This window comes from Panthera onca, chromosome E1 (genome assembly GCF_046562875.1).
Source record: "Panthera onca isolate mPanOnc1 chromosome E1, mPanOnc1 haplotype 2, whole genome shotgun sequence".
NCBI lineage: Eukaryota > Metazoa > Chordata > Mammalia > Carnivora > Felidae > Panthera > Panthera onca.
Genome location: NC_138352.1, coordinates 43,840,047 through 43,855,271, shown reverse-complemented (window position 1 = coordinate 43,855,271; position 15,225 = coordinate 43,840,047). Strand labels below are relative to the sequence as shown.

The 15,225-nt window shown below is 38.8% G+C and overlaps 1 long non-coding RNA gene across 1 annotated transcript in view; it reads right to left on the bottom strand.

The window, feature by feature from the left end:
- Positions 1–15,225, bottom strand: part of LOC132687934 (uncharacterized) — a 131,504-nt gene that overhangs the window by 11,802 nt on the left and 104,477 nt on the right. The window contains exon 5 of the long non-coding RNA XR_009614345.3: positions 5,177–5,354. This is a non-coding gene — a long non-coding RNA (uncharacterized LOC132687934). The remainder of the gene's footprint in view (positions 1–5,176; positions 5,355–15,225) is intronic.

Here is a 15,225-nt window from a genome sequence, read left to right as displayed (position 1 = left end):
AGATTCTGTGCCTCCCTCTCTCTCTGCCCCTCCCCCACTCACACTGTGTGTGTCTCTCTCTCAATAAATAAATAAATATTTAAAAAATAAAAAAAAAAAGAAGTCCAAGTACCCAGAGATCACTGTAATGTGAGAAAGCCCAAGTTAGTCCTATGGAAAGTCTGCATGGAGAAAGAGAGACAGAGAGACAGAGAGACAGAGAGATTGATTCTTGGCTACTTCTCAGCTGTTCCATCTATTCTAATTAAGACACAAAACATGAGTGAAGAAACCGTATACTGGACATGCAACTCAGTTGAGCCTTCAGATGACTCCAGTCCTAGTCTCTTATTGCAATCTCATAAAAGACTCCAAAAGAGAATTCTCTGGTTGAGCAAATCAACCTGTAGAACTATGAGAGATGATAAATTGCTCTAAGTCACTAAGTTTTGGAGTGGATTATTACACAGTAATAGATAAAGGAACATTTTTATATGTAGAGACTTCTTTTCTCTTTTAATGCCAGATAGTATTCTGTTTTATAACATATGCCACAATTTATTTAATCAGTCTTCAGTGTTTTATTATTACAAATAATAGCACACTGAATATCTGTACATATGTTATGCATGTTATGTATATGGTGAAAATATACTTAAAGGACAAATTCCTAGAAGTGGATGTTGGCTCAAAGGATTTATGCATGTGTAGTTTTTTTAGATATTTCACAATGGCTCCATAGAGTTACATCAACTATCATTCCCTATTTTCTCATATTACTTGTATAGTGTGAAATCAACTTGTTTGCTTTTTTTTTTTTTGTCAGTCTTCTAGGTGAAAAAAATGATATCTCAATTGTAAGCTTGTTTTTTTTTTTTTTATGTTTACTCATTTTTCGAGACAGAAAGAGAGAGACAGAGCATGAGCATGGGAGTGGCAGAGAGGGAGAGGAAGACACAGAATCTGAAGCAGGCTCCAGGCTCCAAGCTTTCAGCACAGAGCCTGATGCAGGGCTCACACTCACAAACCATGGGATTATGACCTGAGTTGAAGTCTGGTGCCCAACCAACTGAGCCACCCAGGTGCCCCTCAAGTGTAGTTTAAATGGGCATTTCTTTTATTATGAGAGAATTTGAGCATCTTTTCAAATTTTTAAGTTATTCATTTTCCTTCTCAATGAATTGTCTGTTCATATTGTTTTTTCTGCTAGATTGCTGGTCCTTCTGATGAAGGAGGTTGTGGCAAGCTGAGGGCAAAGTACTAACAGCACCCCCCACCCTCAAGTGGGATATGTATGATGTTCCTCAGACACTCCTGGCTATCCAAGAACAAAGGAAAGGGGTTTAAGTGCTTACCATGGTGATGTGGGAAACTAAGGCAAATGAAAAATTAAATTCCAGGGTGGCCTGGGTGGCTCAGCTGGTTAAGTGACCAACTTCGGCTCAGGTCATGACCCCATGGTTTGTGGGTTCCAGCCCCGCATAGGTGTCTGTGCTGACAGCTCAGAGCCTAGAGCCTGGAGCTTGTTTCAGATTCTGTGTTTCCCTCTCTCTCTTTCCCTCCCCTGCTTGCACTCTGCCTCTGTCTCTAAAAAATAAATAAACATTAGAAAAAAAAAGAAAAAGAAAAATTAAATTCCCTTACTGCCTACAGCCCATTAACAAGTCCTTGAAACAGGCAGAGTGACCTCCTGCCACAATCAGCAGCTGTGATGACATTTTGCAATGGGCAAAAGGGAATCTTGATTTAACATTATCCTGACCCCCCAGGATCCTGTAAGTCAACTTTAACATATAAAAATTCCTTTGGAAACTTCCTTTATTTCAACTACCTCAAGATATATGCTGGCAATCATGCTCCAAGCTTGTAGCCCCTTGATACACATCTGAAGGGTCTCATGACTGAGGTTTTACTAAATGGTAATAACTGGCGTTTTCCTAACAACACCTAGCCCCTCAAGGTCCAGAAAACCTCGCTTCCAAAATACCTTAGAGACTTAATCTATCCCTAACTCTTTCCCAACCTGAAGGTATAAAATCAGTTACATATCTTTCTGCCCACGGGTCCTGTCCCCATGCTTTAATAAATTCACCTTTTTGGACCATAGACATCTTCAAGAATTCTTTCTTGGCTGTTGGCTCCGAACCCCCGTCATCACCCCAAAACCCCATCATATCTTTTTATTGATTTGTTAGGGCTCTTTAAAGAAATTCTGTCTCTGTAACGTGTTGCAAATTATTCCTAGTTTTTCATTTTTCCTTTGCTTATGATGGTTTTTAATTATGCAGATTTTAAAAAAATTGTTGGAAGGACATTTAACATGAGATCTACCCTCTTAATAAAAGTTTAAGTGCACAATATTTTTATATATAGGCACAATCTTTACAGTATTAAACATTTTTTATACAGTAGAATTTATGAATTTTATTTTTGGTATTTTCTGGGTTTTGGATCATACTTAGAAATGCTTTCCCTATTTCAATAAGATTTAAAGCTTTTTTCCTAGTACTTTAAAAAATATTATATCTTTTATCTGTCTGGAATTTATTTTGGGGTAAGGAGTGAGGTAGAAATCAAACTTAATTTTTTTTCTTTTTAAAATATTTTTAATGTTTATTTATTTTTAGAGACAGAGACAGAGTGTGAGTGGGGGAGGGGCTGAGAGAGAGGGAGACACTGAATCTGAAGCAGGCTCCAGGCTCCGAACTGTCAGTACAGAACCTGATGTGGGGCTCAAACTCACGAGCCATGAGATCATGACCTGAGCCAAAGTCAGCCGCTTAACCGATTGAGCCACCCAGGCGCCCCTCAAACTTAATTTTTTCCATGACCAGCCATTTTTTTCTACTATCATGTATGAAATACATATATTCTTTCTTTGCAAAGCATCATTAATAACCACATCTAGCCTAGAAAAAGGACTTGTATGCCGGCATTACTAGCATAATACTTTGTAGGTGGCACCAGAAATGGTACAGAACTTTTTGCATGATTTATCTCATTTAATCTTCAAAGAAATCCTAAATCTACGATGTATTCTCATTTTGTGCCTTGAGGACCCTGATTTTTTGAGTAGTTTAAGTAATTTTCTCAAGGGAATTTGGCTAGGGTGTGGCAGAACCAGGATTCAAAACCAGTTCTGTCATGCCCCAAATTCTGTTCTTACTGACAGTACTCTATAATAGAGTGGTGATGCCTGGTCCGAAACCACTATGCCATTCAGCTTACCTCTTCATAATAGGCACTTAAAAAATACTTGATTTAACAAATTAATAAAAGTCCCTTTTTAACTAAAAAAAAATCATGATGCTATTTTATGACTCCAGAGAACACCTGCTTCAGAGAAAAGTCTTGCTGGGAAGTAAGTTGCCTTGTGCTGCAAACCTGCTGATGCTTGTGGGAGTGTGCGTGTCACCTGTTATCTGTCTACTGTGTGTATTATCACCCTAGTCCCGTCAAAGTGGCTGAGAAATTTGTTTGGTAACTGAAATATCTAAGAATGTTCAGTTCAAATCCACTCTGATCAGCTACAGATCAGAGGTTCCAACAACCTCCTCCTTGGATTTGATTAATTCGCTAAAGCAGCTCACAGAACTCAGAAATATCTTACTTACTAGATTACCAGTTTATTGTAAAAGAATATAACTCAGGAACAGTCAAATGGAAGAGATGCATAGGGAAAGGTATGGGAAAATAGACACGGAGCTTCCATTGCTGTCTGAGTACACCACTATCCCTGACTCTTTACGTGTTCACCAACCCAGAAGCTTTCTGAACTCATGTTTTTGGTTTTTTTTTTTTAAGGAGGCCTCATTATATCAGCATGACTGATTAAATCATTGGCCATTGGTGATTGAACTCAATCCTCAGCTCCTCTCTTCTCCCTAGAGGCCAGGGAGGTGGAAATGAACTTTCCAACCCTCAGTCACGTGGTTGGTTCCCCTAACAACCCATCCCTATTCTTAGGTGCTTTCCAAGAGTCACCTCATTAACATAAATTCAGCTGTGGTTGAAAGGGATATATTAGAATATCAAAACACCTTTGTCACTTTCATCACTTAGGAAATTCCAAGGGTTTTAGGAGCCCTGTATCAGAGATGGGGATAAAAATAAAATATGCATTTCTTATTACAAATCACAATATCATGATAGTATTAAAGTTTCATTCCTGGATAACTGAACAAATTATAGCTTTAAGTTTGCACATATTTAATGTCACTTTTAGTTCTGAATTTGGTATCAAAATTTTGAATTTCAGGAAGATAGTGCCAAGTAATGGCAATAATGAGGTCATTAATGTCAATATATTTTTCTTAAATCCTGGTGTTCCGGTTATAGTTTGTTAATAAATTTATTTGGTATATTTTGTCCTCTTGATTTTTCTTTTATTTTTCTTCCCTTAATATGGTGTTAAAATTCAACTGAGTAAATTTGAAGATCTAACTTTCTTTATTCAATGATTTATGAAGCAACATGTCATCTAGCAAATAGAAAGAAGCTCCAAGTTGCTGTACAAAAATGTAATGGTTTTTATAGACAGACGGGGGGTGGAAAAGGAAGTTTTCTAACAAAGAATGGATTGTTTTAAGTAAAGATACCTTTCTTTGGGGGGAGGGCAAGGGTCTGTCAAGCAGATTACCTCACTAGTATTGATCAGGAATTTCCAGATTGGCTAAAGGTCACATTCCTGGGAAAGGTTGCAACTTCAGTTCAATCTTGTTTTGCTGTCATGAGGGTAAATAACTCCATTTTGGGCCTATTGTGGCCTAAATTCCCTTCTTTTGATCAGACTCAACCTAATTGAAAGATAGGATCAAAATTGAAGGCATTTGCACCTTGCTCAGCTACTGCTCTGTAGTTGTGGCTTTTACCAATCCTCTGTGTGATATTCATAGGTCATGATTTTTTTTTTTCTTTTTTTGCTGAATCCCTGTAGTATTTACGAATTATGACTTTAGGTTCACAGTTTTTAGTTGTCATTTTCTTCATTCCTATCCTGGCATGCAAGTTTTAGTGAGATCATTTGCTTGGTGGTTAGTGTCTGTGAAAATGCATCTATGCTTTTGAGAGAAGACAGTGCACCAGAAAGAGTAGTATACTTACTGCAAGCAGGATAATTCCTGATGTCTGGAGTGTACTTCTGACCAAAACCAATCAAAATCAAATAAGTCAAAGAAAGATATGTTGAAGGAGTTACCTTTTTAAGCCAAGTTGCTTGCTCAGTGATCTTATATAATTGAACTTCCAACTTCTCCAAAATTGTTAATCCAGGTGCAGCAGATGGTGTTGACCATAGCACAGATGATGAGGTTTCGGGGTGATGGGGGATTCACGGGTTTCAGAGCTGACAGCCAAGAAAGAATTCTTGAAGACATCTTTGGTACAGAAAGGTAATTTTATTAAAGCATGGGGACAGGACCTCTGGGCAGGAAGAGCTACAATGGGGTTGTGTAGAATGGGTGGTTATATACCATGGACTTGGGGGAGGTAAAATCAAAAGGGAAGTTTCCAAAGAGACTTTCATATGGCTAAAGGCTTACTGGAGGCCTAGCCACCACCATGCTAAGGTTGTTTTTCCCTCTAGCAAAGCATTAATTTTAAGACAGTAGGGAGTTCCTGGACTTTAGGCTGTGGATGGGCTTGCCTTTTTCTTGTAAACTGGTGGAGACTTATCAGTTTAACCATTTGTTTTCTGTCCATTCCTTAGTCCTTGGATAGCCAGGAGTGCCTGAGGAATGTCACATATATCCCACCTAGGGGATATAGTGCTGTTAGCCTATACTTTGCCCTCAGCTTGCCCTACACTCCCTCATCACAGAAACGTCCTCACTCAGCTAAAGGATAATAAAAGGCTACCTTATTATGAAGAACAACTTTGGCCGGAGAGTCTATGGGCTCTCTTTGTTGGGCAGCTATGGTCGTAGCAGTGGATGCTGTAATATTTTCAAGAATTTACATTTACTCCTGACCAGAAAAGTAGGGATCTACTAAAGGAAGCTAATTTTGAATCATGAATACTTCTTGACAGGTCTTTTATAACTTGATGTAAATTCAGGGGAGTTGACCAGTGGGGTGTCTGTCTATAAACAGTTAGGGACACAATTAGATAACCTAAGAGGCATTGTCCAATTATGTGCCAGCCATCTAGGCATTCATAGACCCAAGGAGAATGATAGCCACCACAGACAAAAATAACTCCTGTCAGGGCACAATACACTTCCACTAAGGTGACACTGTTAATGGCAGAGATTGTTGTATTTATCTGTTCAAGCCAGGGGTCATTTAGGCTTTCACCTAGCCTGAAGTAAAACATTGTTCTAAACTCTAGACTGTACCCTTTCTAGAAATAGCCTGGAGATACAGATGGTGGTATTCTCTTTCCAGGCCAATGCCAGAGTAAAGGAAAGGAAGAGAAGAAAAGGTTTTATGATTTTTTTAAAGTTTATTTATTTATTTTGAGAGACAGGGAGAGAGGAAATGCCAAGAAGGCTCCACGCTCAGCATAGAGCCTGACTCAGGGCCCAATCTCATGAACCATGAGATCATGACCTGAGCCAAAATCAAGAGTCAGATGCTTAACTGACTGAACCACCCAGGTGCCTTGAAAGAGTTCTATGTTTAGTTAAAGTATGAAATCTTGATCTGGCATCTTGGTAGGAAGCAGTCTGCTTCAATGCCAACTACTTCTCTTCCAAGTCAATTTGATTTGGAGGTCTCCAGCATTTGAAATTTTTTAAAAATGTTTATTTATTTTTGAGAGGTGGGGGCAGGGGCAGACAGAGATGCAGACAGTATTTGAAGCAGGCTCCAGGCTCTGAGTTGTCACCACAGAGGCTGACTCAGGGCCTGAACTCAGAAGCCATGAGATCATGACCTGAACTGAAGTCAGATGGTCTCCAGCATTTGTACAGGACAGGTATCAGGTGAAGCATTCTTTAGCAGTGAGATATACTATACTAAAGGTTCAAGCCTGAAGTTTAGTAAGGAGGACTTGGTATAATCCCTTCCAAGGAGACCAGGGAGTGCTTTGTTCTTAATCATTCAAAATCAGAAGGGTGGGAGAAAAATGGAAATATTAGCTTGGAGAGTTTTCCAGATATTTAGGGAAACTAGAAGCACTTAGGATCCAGTTTAGTTTTCAGGTATGTAACAAAACCTCAGAAAATTAACAGGATTGGAATCTAATATAGACAAAGGTGAAAACATAATATCTTTCTCTATAATTGTGTCTATTTTTTTAACCAAAGACAATCACAGTAAAAATAACTTATTTGCATTAAACCAAAAGAATTTGGTTATTTCTCTAATGTGTAACATTTTAAGATGATAGCTAGAATTATGACTGATAACATTATACCAGGACATATCAGATTTCTAAGAATTTTACACAATTTCTAGAACACTTATATACCCATGCAAATACAACATAAATAAGGCTTAATATTATTTCTTATTTAACAGTGTTTCCTATGTAATTTAACATATCAAATAAACTTAATTAGTTTAACATTTTTTTTTTTTTTTAATAAGGAGGCGGAACAAATCTTTTCAGATGTTCCAGGGACCCTCTGAAAAATTGCAAAGTTAGTTTGAGGTCAAAAATACTTCATTTAGAATTTGATTTTAGAAAGTTTTGTCATAGATACTGAAAGGCGTTAGAAACACCTAGTAAAATAGGATCATAGGTCACTGTAAAATAATACTTAGTTATCTATTTAACCACAGTGACAGTTAAAAACTTTTCAGGCAAATAAAGAAATTTTAATAGTTGGGGCATCTGGGTGGTTCAATTGGTTAAGCATCCAACTCTTGATCTCAGCTCAGGTCTTGATCTCATGGTCATGAGTTCAAGCTCTGCACTGGGCTCCATACTGGGCATGGAGCCTACTTGAAAAAAAAAAAAAGAAATTTTAATAGTTGTTAAAAAACAAAAACAAACTTAACTCTTTCAATAGAGAAGGCTCAACTTTTTAAAGTAATCATAAGACTTGATAAAGACGACATAGGAAAGTTCTTTGACAAGAGACAAAACCTTTTTTTTTTCCCTAGGCAAATTACTTAAAAGTAATTTGTAAGGAAAACATTTTACAATCTTATATCAAAAGCAGACTGAGTATAAGAAAACTTTGTGCGGGCACCTAGGTGGCTCAGTTGATTTAAGCATCCCACTTCCGCTCAGGTCATGACCTCGCGGTTTGTGAGTTTGAGCCTTGCTTCAGGCTCTACGCTGTTAGCTCGGAGCCTGGACCCCACTTCAGATTCTGTGTCTCTCTCTCTCTCTGCCCCTTCCCTGCTCATTCTCTGTCTCTCTCTCTCTCTCTCTCTCTCTCTCTCTCTCAAAAATTAATAAACATTAAAAAAAATTTTTTTAACTTTTTGTTTTTAGCAGATGAAAGAAAATGAAGTTCCTATTTGGCATAAGTACATTACTGATTTTTTACCTTAATTTTATAACCCATATAATAAATTCATTTGATGTTAGCCAAATTGACCACTAAGGTCAGATTTTCTCTCTCTCTCTCTCTCTCTCTCTCTCTCTCTTCTCAACTTGCTATTCATTTGTGTTTTTTAATCTCTTCTTTACCATTCTGAAATAACCAATTTTGCTTTAGGACAAAACTACTTTCTTTTCCCTCAAAAAAAAAAAAAATCCCAAACAAAACAAAAAACGCATCCCTGCTCCTAACTTCTCTTATCCTACTTTTCTCACATACAAAGATATTTCCTTTATCATTTTTAGAAGCTTTAATTACATGTATTAGAATTTTTAACCTTTAAAAACCTAAATTTTTAATGAAAATAAAGAAGTAAATAATTGTGAACTTTCTTTAACATTAGCATTCTATGGCTTGGCAAATTTATAAATATATTTTATAATTTCTAAAAACATATGCTTTCTCACAGTAGATTTTTCTGTATGGCACAAAACATGCTTACTAACAGACCCAAATATCTTTTAGTTTCTTTGTGAAAGGTAGCCTAAAGTGGATAAATCTATGTTCAATAATTAATATTTCAGTATTTTATCTTTTTTGGAAATGATCTAGAAATCCAGTGACTATCCATCATTTAATCTAACTTAGAAAAATTTTAAGGTTTTGAGTTACCAAAAATATTTGAGGAAATCGTTTTCTTTCTTTTTTTTTTTAAGTTATTTATTTACTTATTTTGGGAAAGAGAAAGCACCCTCACATGAATGGAGGAGAAGCAGAGAGAGAGGGAGAGTGAGAGAATCCCAAGCAGCCTCTGCACTGTCAGCATCGAACCCAATGCAGGGCTCAAACTCATGAACTGTGAGATCATGACCTGAGCTGAAGTTGGATGCTTAACTGAGCCACCCAGGCGCCCCTTTTTAATTTTTTTTTTAAGTTGGAATGCTTTCCTTTCCCTCTGGGTATATTTGTCTTAGGAGAGAAGGCCTGAAAAAATCCTGTGAAGCTCTGAGTATCAGCTTCCAATTTGGCCAAATTCAGGATCATAGAGTTATAAAATCCTTTCAAATATTTCATAAGTTTCCAGCCAGAACAAACAGTAAATATTTCTGGCAATATTAAAGAATCCTGTGGATTCAAGAGGTGTCCTCAGAGAAGGTGCAAGAGATATTATCTTCACAAGATCTGGAGTTACTCCCAAAGATAGCCAAAAGAAAGAATCAACAACCTGCATGTGCCAGGCAGGAATAAAGCCAAGCCAAGTTCTTGGGACATAAAATAAGGCAAGCAAGCAGTCAGTAGCTATCCCTGAGAGCAAAAGGATCAGTAACCACTGCATCTGGATTTGGAAAGGAAGAGACAGCATGAAATTTATTTTCCTTTCTTTTATAAATTTTTTAAGTTTACTTATTTATTTTGAGAGAGAGAGAGAGAGAGTGAGCATGTGCATGCGTGCAAGTGGGGAAGCGGCAGAGAGAGAGGGAGAGAGAGAATCCCAAATAGGCTCTCTGCTGTCACCACAGAGCCTGACAGAGGCTCCTTTTCATGAACCGTGAGATCATGACATGAGCCAAAATCAAGAGTCGGACCCTTAACTCACTGAGCCACCCAAGCACCCCTATTTTCCTTTCTCAACTGGATGCTACAGAGATTCATGAGAGCTGACTCTGATGAGAATTCTTAGTGTTTGCTTGCTTCTGCCAGTTTTCCTAGGATTCCCTCTGCATGCAGGCTCTGGTACTTACCAGAATTTGGGAAGATTTTTTTCATTAATTTTAATTTCAGTTTCTCTTGTTTATTTAAGGGAATAACAGAGAAGTTTGCAAGAAAAACTTGCAGAGTTCTGTCAGCTCTAGAAGGGGACATACAGGGGACCTTTGAAGGTAGATATGAGGATGTCTATAAGGCCATTAACTTAGTGGACTTTTGTTTAAAGTCATATAGTCATTTTCAAGGTAGAAAAACAATTCAGAGTACTCAAAGGAGCATAGAAGGGAGCAATAGGAGTTACATCAGTCTTATAGTCTCGTTTTAGGTAAGTTTTATATCTTTAATATTTATACCTTTGCAATGAACCTTTCAATGAAGCTATTGTGGAATATGCCAATTAAAATAGGTATCCCAAGGGCACCTGGGTGGCTCAGTCAGTTAAGGATCCGAATTTGGCTCAGGTCATGATCTCGCAGTTTTGCGTTCGAGCCCTGCGTCCAGCTGGGTGCTGACAACTCGGAGCCTGCAACCTGCTTCAGATTCTTTGTTTCCCTCTCTCTCTGCCCTTCCTCTGCTCTCTCTCTCTCTCTCAAGAATAAATAAACATTAAAAAATAAAAATAAAAAAATAGGTATCCCATTCTTTTGGTTTGATTTAGGAATCTTTGTTTTAAAGTATACTGCTTAAATGATCTTGTCTAATTGGAATGTTCCTCATTATGGCCATTGTGGGGTTTTTTTGAAGATTTTTGTTTTTAATTTTAGAGAGAGAGAGAGCATGAGCAGGGGAGAGGGGCAGAGGGAGAGAGAGACAGAGAGAGAGAGAATATCCCAAACAGGCTCCATGCTCAGAGTGGAGCCTGACACAGGGCTCGATCCCATGACCCTGGGATCATGAACTTTGCTGAAATCAAGAGTCTGCTGCTTCTGAAATTCCCATTAGCAATAGCTGTTAGCTATACAAAATGAAACAAATATGTGCACCTTAATATACCAGCAGTAACCAATGAGCTAGAGACTGGGGAAAGGACTGAAACAGCAGACCTCAAAGATGGAGACTGCAGACTGATTCCAAACAAATGGAGAACTGCAGCTGCCACCAGCTGGAAGGATGCTCCCAACATGGAACCCAGGGAAGGATTCGAAGGGGTGCAGTTTAGATGTTACTGTGTAGTGGCCAGTGGAAGGTCCCATGCACATCTCCAGCAATTCCTATTGTGGAACCTTGGACTGGGTACAGGATTAAGCCAGCAGACAAACAGTAATAAATATCAACAAATGGGGACTGCAGACCAGGAGCTCCACATAAATGGGGAACTGCAAATTGCTAGTAGCAGTTCTCATGTGGATCTTGGGACAGAATCAAGGGCCGGGAAGTTACACAAATTGGGAATTGCAGACTGAAAAGCCAATTAAATCAGGAGCTTGATGCAAAGAGAGCAGAGCTCTGAATCAAAAGGAATTTACCCATGGCGCTTAGAAATGTTGAGAAAGGCAAAGAACTCAAAAAGAGTTCACAGCACATTTATGTTTCTCATTATCCCCAAATCTGTTGGAAATCTTTGGTCCTGCTGCTACCCAAATCTGTTAAAAAGCAAAATTAAGGGGCATCTGAGTGACTCAGTTGGTTAAGCGTCCGACTCTGGCTCAGGTCATGATCTCTCAGTTTGTGAGTTCCAGCCCCACGTCGGGCTCTCACAGCTCGGAGCCTGGAGCCTGCTTTGGATTCTGTGTCTTCCTCTCTCTCTGCCCCTCCCACCTCATGCTCTGTCTCTCTCTGTCTCTGAAAAATGAACAAACCTTAAAAATTAAAAAAAAAAATTAAAAATAAAAGCCAGGTTTAATTGGGTAAATTTAAAGATCCAATTGACTTTATTAAATGATTCATGAATCAGGCAGCATCCCATCTAGCAAGTAGAAAGGAGTTCCTAGAACCTGTATAAAAGAGAAGGTTTTTATAAATTGGATTGTTTCAGGCAAGATCACCTTTCTTGGAGGGAATGGCAGGGATCTATCATGCAGATTACTTCACTAGCATTGAACAAGAAATTCTAAATTGACTAAAGGTCATGTTCTTGGGAGAGGTTGAAACTGCAGTTAAAGTCTTGTTTTGCTGCCATGGGAGGAAGTAACTTCATTTGGGGCCTATGTTTCTTTTTTTTTTTTAATTTTTTAAAAATGTTTATTTATTTTTGAGACAGACAGAGACAGAATGTGAGTGGGTTAGGGGCAGAGAGGGAGACACACATACAGAATCCGAAGCAGGCTCCGGGCTCTGAACTGTCAGCACAGAGCCCGACGCGGGGCTCGAACTCACACCTGTGAGATCATGACCTGAGCCAAAGTCGGACACTCAACCAGCCAAGCCACCCAGCTGCCCCTATATTTCTTTTTTTTTGAACAATGGAGAATAAATATTTTAAGGCAATATGAAAGGACAGAAACTACTGGTGTTAGAAATAGACATTTATTAACAACAGTACAGAAATAATGATGTTTTGTCAAATATCAAATTTGCCACTTACTATAAACTTTATTAATAATTTATTTGATTTATAGTGGATTAGCAGATGGTAAAATAGTTTAAAGTCTACAAGTGTAAAATGGTTTGGGAAAAGGAAATGAGTTAAGATATCTGTGCTAGAGCAACATCATTTAATGTGATGTTCAATAAAATAATTAGAAGTTTGGTCTGGAAAAAAATTTACTTGTTTAAAAGAATATATGCAAACAATGAAAAGAAACCCAATAGATTATTGGATTACATATAGCAAGGTTCTGGTTTACATAGTTTTTAAAACTCTAGGATTTGGACTGGAACACATTGAAGACTGAGGGCAAGCAGATGCTTTATATATCCTGGGATAGTTGTGTCGCCAAGTGTTTCTTTCACATCTGTCCCTTCATTTCCATTCTTAATGCTATTATCCTATTTCAGCTTTTTATGTCCTCTCCCACAGTCTCTGGTAATAATCTTTTAATTGGTCTGTCTTTCTTGGAGCTTCCCCTTTTCTGACTTATTTGTATAGGACTCTGAATTAATCTTAATACAGTTTTCTTCAATTGTTCTTCATGACCTCTTGAATGAAATCCAAGCTTCTCAGCTGAGCACTCAAAATCCAGTGTGAATTCCAGCTTCACTTCCTGTCACACCTGAATAACTCATGTCTCCTGAAGACTCAGAGGCAGGGGAGTAAAAACAATGGACTCACATTCACAAAAATAAACAATGTTCTTCAGTCCCATCCCCACTGCTGCAAAGACCCCCATTATTCCAGACGTTCTTTTCCTTGTTTTTCATTACGCCTATCTGCTGAGGTCTCTTCTTGTTAGTAAGTCCCTTTATTAAGAATGATAACACTAAAGATTAATTCTTTCACAATCTATACAAATATCAGATTATTATTATTTTTAAATGTTTATGTATTTATTTTGAGAGAGAGAGTGAACAGGGGAAGTGCAGAGAAAGAGGAGGAGAGGGGCGCCTGGGTGGCTCAGTCGGTTAAGCCGTCGGCTTTGGCCCAGGTCATGATCTTGCGGTCCGTGAGTTCGAGCCCCGTGTCGGGCTCTGTGCTGACAGCTCAGAGTCTGGAGCCTGTTTCAGATTCTGTGTCTCCCTCTCTCTGACCCTCCCCTGTTCATGCTCTGTCTCTCCCTGTCTCAAAAATAAATTAAAAAAATGTTAAAAAAAATTAAAAAAAAAGAGAAAGAGGAGGAGACAGAATTTGAAGCAGCCTCTGAGCTGTCAGTGCAGAGTCCAACATGGGGCTCTAACTCACAAACATGAGATCAGAACCTGAGCCGAAGTTGGATGTTTAACTGACTGAGCCACCCAGTCTCCCCATAAATATCAGATTATTATGTTGTACACCTAAAACTAATATAATTTTATATGTCAATTACATCTAAATTTAAGAAAAAAAAGAAAGAAAGAAAAATAACACTAAAGATTACTATGAACCAGGCACTGGGTCACACTGTTTACATATGATACATGAGCAAATCCTCATAGCTCCCTGTGGAGTTATGGTACCAGTAAGAAGTAGTAAATAGCAATGCCAGGATCCAAGATCTCAACCACCCTTTGAGGACACCTTCTTTTGTCACCACGCATCATTAGAGATAAGAAAGTCCACAGATGCCATGTCCCTGAGCTACTTTCTTTTGCTTCTTCCTTTTGTTGCTCTCCCTGCTTAAAAGTCATTGGTGCTGTGTCGTCAGAACCTCAGGCCTGAACCTGTACCATTCAAGCCACTGGTGAGCTAGGAACTTTGATGTGTCAAAGCTTCACTCTGCCTCTGGAGCTTTCCCAGTGTCATAGCCCTGTGGGTTCTTACCCAGTTAGGTAGAATACATTCTCAGGGCACCTGGGTGGCTCAGTCAGTTAAGTATCTGAATTTGGCTCATGTCAGGATCTCACAGCTCGTGGGTTCGGGCTCTGTGCTGACAGCTTAGGGCTTAGAACCTGCTTTGGATTCTGTGTCCCCCCCCTCCTCTCTCTGCCTCTACCCTGCTTGTGCACTCTCTCACTCGTTCTCTCTCTTAAAAAAAAAATACATTCTCACCCTTTGAGCTACCCTCTCATACCAGGACACCCACGGTCTCTATATGACCATCTTGTGTTCCCCAGATTATTTCAGAGTTTTAGTGGACATAGATCTTCCACTTTTAACTTTGGACTCCCCCTCTCCAAGTGGCACCTAAAAATGGACTCATGGACTGCACTGGAAGATCTAATGTGAATAGTGGCCACTAGTATGAACTCCAAATCACTCCCTCTCTCGCTAAGGGACTGGGATGGGAAGGCAAAGTGTTTTTCATTGAATACCTCTTTGAACTGTTAGAATACATACTCTCCTTTTTTTTTTTAAGATCTTTTAAAAAGTTTATATATTTATTTTGAAAGAGACAGTGGCAGTGTGAGTGGGGGAAGGGCAGAGAGAGCGGGAGAGAGAATCCCAAGCAGGCTCTGCACTGAGAGTGCACAAAGTGGGGCTTCAAGTCCTGAAACTGAGAGATCACGACCTGAGCCAAAACCAAGAGTCGGGCACTTAACCAACGGAGTCATCCAGGGGCCCCTAAAAATTTTATTTTTAATTAATCTC